Raw genomic sequence first — 4,587 nt, 5'->3', positions numbered from 1 at the left:
TTACTGTCAGTGTCTCCAATTTTTTGGCTTATAATTTTACGCATCAGTTAGCTATAATCAGATTTTTGGACATCTAAACTTGAAACTACTAATTTCAAAATTTCAAACATTAACAGTCAAAGTTTGACTTCAATAAATAATTGAAGTCCACTTTTGACTTTAGAAAGTCAAACAGTTATACATGTTGCAAACAAGTCACACTTTTGATTATGGGCAGGTTTGTTGTCAAGTGCAAGCTATCAAAAGTGTAGTCAAGAGATTTTCTTTCATTATTTCGGATTCTGCAAGCTATCAAAAGTTAAAAGCTTTTGGCACTTGGGTACTAACGGGTCACTTATAATATTTTAACTCCAGGGCATCTTTGGGATTTTTGAAAATTAAGCGTATAAAGATTATGTAAAAAAAATTACATTTTGGCAAAACTCGCTGCTGATTTTAGGTCAAATTCTACTACAGAGCGAATTTTGAATTTGGGGCATTTTTGGTACTTTTGGTTGAAATTGCTGAAACTGGTCGGATTTTAACTAACGCAGTTTGGGTTCTTAAATTAGTACGGATCAAATAACATTCTGGTCACAACAAGCAAATTTGATTAAAAAAAATCATGTAAAAAGGTTTACAAAACTTCCTTTAATGTTTAGCGTACAAAGCCCCATATATTGGTTGTCTAACTAGATAGTGTGATCCAATTACTGTAAAAGCAAAGGGTTAAAAGGGTAACTTGTTGAATCAGTGTTCTTGAGCTTTATTACGGTTATGTAGATGAACCGAATGACCACGAATGGGGCTTGTTCATGTTTGTTGGTTAGTATTAACTGAATAAGGAAATAACATAGACACTTAATTTAACAAGTTTTCTTATTAGTGTTCGTTCGTTAAGAAAATTAAATTTTCTTGTTCATTTACGTTCACTCGTAAGTATTTGAAGCGAATGGTTCCTGAACATAAGCGAACACAAAAGGACGTAAACACATACCTATTAAAAGCAAAATAATTTACCAACTTAAAATCTAAAACTCTTGCAGTAGTGCCAAGTGAAGCCCTACTGGCCTGTTTTATTCGATAAATCTAACCTGTTAACATTTATTATTTCTGAATTTATATTTAATTTATTTATGTTATGATAGATTGAGGGTAAGCTTAAACGGAAGAGGAGAAAGAAGTCTAATCAAGAATCTGGCTGACGGTCTAGATTAAGGAAGCATGTACATGTTTCTTATTTTGTAATATTAAAATTTATTTTCTGTACAACTTAGACAAGAATTTGGATTCGTCTTCTGTTTTTTTTCCTATTTTTTTCTTTTTGTGAGTAGTGAAGATTATGGTTATACATTGATATAAAAATTATTTTCATACCATTCTTGTTGAAGCAAAATTCTATTGAGAATTGACATACATAGCAACGCGTGCATTATCAATGTTTTATGTGATATTTGAATACATTCTTTTCGTTAATTTTAGTTGTGGAATCCGTTCCGGATGGGAAAAAGATCATCATATGCTTGTGGAGTCATTGTTTTAACTTAGTTCACATTATCTACAGAAATCAATTACTGGTTCGAACCACTCTTTTAAACTTCAAAGGATATTTTGTAATTATATTTTTCAAATTATAAGAACGCTAAAGTTGTGTATAATTTATAGCTTGGTTTGGGATCAAATTGGTCTAAAAGGGGAAGCGGGTCATTTGGATAGGTATGTTCACATTCAAGGTTCTGAATAGTCTCTTGGGTTCTTTCTACTTGTGGCAAAACTCCGATAATCTATATATGCCTCATGGTTCCTACATCTAATGTAGTCGGAATGATAGTGTGATGTACCATTTAAAAAGGCGTAAATATTCTCATGGAGATTAGAGTGAATTCTAACAATTTAAAGACGCAATTGCTACTCTACTACAAATTTATTTTCTATTTTTCATTTATAACATGGATATTTTCCTTGTTAACATGAGGCGATTTATAAACTAACTATAAAAGAGTACTACATAAATTGTCGTCGCCGCCGCATCGCGCGGGTCCCCTACTAGTGTATATATATATATACTAGTTTGTATCCCTTATATTATGGAGTTGTTTTACATTATTTGTTTCTAATTTTATATTTATTTATCTTTTGGATTTTAGTTTTATTTATTTTGAGAAAGTTAATAATATACTTATGGTTTGATTATGAAACGGTTTCACAAATAAATAAGATGTTATAATCCTGTTTAAAAGATGAGTTTGTTGAGACCCATGACCCGCTTATTTTTTTCTATAAATTGTTTCCCAATTATAAATAATATCTTTTGAAAAAATCAAATATTAATTTTTAGTATATCCATATTTTATAGGATTTTCATATAAAAAATTTGGTGAGATTAATTTTTAATTTAATGAGATGTTATAACCCGTTTAAGTGCTATCTAGGTTTGGTGAGACCGATATCCGTAAATTCGGGTCAAATGCATGAAAAGCCTCCATTTACAAATAAAATAATCTGGTGGCCTGAGAATATATAGGAGCAACTAGAGAGACGTTAAGGGTTTTGTTTATGTATATATACACACACACTAGTTTCCCCCCTGCGTATTACCGGGGGGGGGGGGGTTGTTTTATATTATTCATTTCTAATATTTATATATTTTTTTGGATTTTAATTTTATGTATTATAAGAAAGTTAATAATATACTTAGGATTTGATGATGAAAGGGTTTCACAAGTAAATGAGATGTTAACCCGGTTTAAAAGCTATCTGGGTTTGGTGAGACTGATCACTAGCTTATTTTTTTTAACTATAAACTTGTTTCTTAATTATAAATAATATCTTTTTGTTAAATCGGCCATTAATTTTTAGATATCCCTATTTTATAGGATTTTCATATCAAATATTTAGTGAGATTAATTTTTAATTTAATGAGATGTTATAACCCGTTTAAGGGCTATTTAGGTTTGGTTAGACCCATACCTGTGAATTCGGGTCAATTGCATGAGAAACCTTCATTTACATATAAAACAATCCGGTGGCTTGAGAAAATATATGTGACATTTGTCATTTCGGGTTATTTTATACTTGTATTCTTAATGTAAACCCGACCCGTTTTGTATCCCGAACCTTTCGATATTATCAAAATGATGAATTGTATGTTAAATATTTGTTTTATAGTTGTTGGATAAAAAAAAACACCCTTTCCGGTTCTTAAAATTCCCCGAAAACGCTCAAAACGAACTCCAGGGACTAAAACTACCAAAATGGAGACTTGAAGGACCCATTTGTAGTTTGTGCTTTCTTGACCAACCCATTTTCATGAAACACCCTTTATGAAAGACCCATTCAACTTACCCTATATATACACACCCATCTTCTTCATTTGTGTTTGCTCATTTCTTCATTTCTCTCTCAAATTCTTGAATTCTAAGGTAGTTCTTCATAAGCTAATCTTTCATTTTAACTAACTTCTCAATACTTAAAGCTCGATGTTACAACATATATATAATATACACTCCTTGTTTACCTTCGGTCTTTCATTTCTCCGGTCTCGGCCGGTTGAAATGTCGGGCTAGTAAGGCAAGGTTACATGGAGGACTTTGTAGTCCTTGTTTATATATTTAACAAATCTAACCATATAACTTGTTATACTTGCTTAATTTCTACATATTTTAGTTTATTGTTCATATTGTCAAGTTCCATGGTATTGGGTATGTGGTGACTAGCCTCGGTTTCATCCTGAGTTGAGAACCGAACCAAAAACCGAACTTTTGTTTAAAAGCATTATTGTTAACTTTTTGAATGTAAAACTTGGTATTATTATTTATAAGTTATTTTACAAGTTCCATGGTAATTGGGTATGTGGTAACCATCCTCGGTCTTATTCCGAGTCAAGGACCGAACCAAAAACCGAACTTTTGTTTAAAAGCATTATTGTTAACTTTTTGAATGTAAAACTTGAGTATTATTATTTATAAGTTATTTTACAAGTTCCATGGTAATTGGGTATGTGGTAACCATCCTCGGTCTTATTCCGAGTCAAGGACCGAACCAAAAACCGAACTTTTGTTTAAAAGCTTTATTGTTAACTTTTTGAATGTAAAACTTGAGTATTATTATTTATAAGTTATTTTATAAGTTCCATGGTAATTGGGTATGTGGTAACCATCCTCGGTCTTATTCCAAGTCAAGGACCGAACCAAAAAACCGAACTAAACCGAGTTCACTAGCTTAAGACACACAAGTGTGTTTTTAGCCACCAAAACTCATATTTTTCTTCAATATTATATTTTAAATCAATTTTAGTTAATTTCTAAACATACTTGGCATGTCGGTAACCAACTTGATCTTATAACAAGTTCGAACCGATAAGGTCGTATACTCGCTTAACGAACATTAAGGTTCTTCATAATAGAACTACATACTTGGTTAAGTCTATTTTGATTTTATTGAGTTATCTCATAACATTTATTATTTTGGGAAGTTAACTGTGAGCTTGGTCAATTATCAAGTCTCGAACTGACAAACCCGAACACTCGTTTAAACCTCGTTTTGGTATTCTTATAACCTAGGGTTTTGCAATATCGCATTTTAACCCACGTTATTACTTAACATAGG

The sequence above is a fragment of the Bidens hawaiensis genome, unplaced genomic scaffold, assembly GCF_021521415.1.
Source record: "Bidens hawaiensis isolate Kalapana, Puna unplaced genomic scaffold, B.hawaiensis_p1.1 tig00004774_1, whole genome shotgun sequence".
In the NCBI taxonomy this organism is placed as follows: Eukaryota; Viridiplantae; Streptophyta; class Magnoliopsida; order Asterales; family Asteraceae; genus Bidens; species Bidens hawaiensis.
This window is presented reverse-complemented; position numbering follows the sequence as displayed.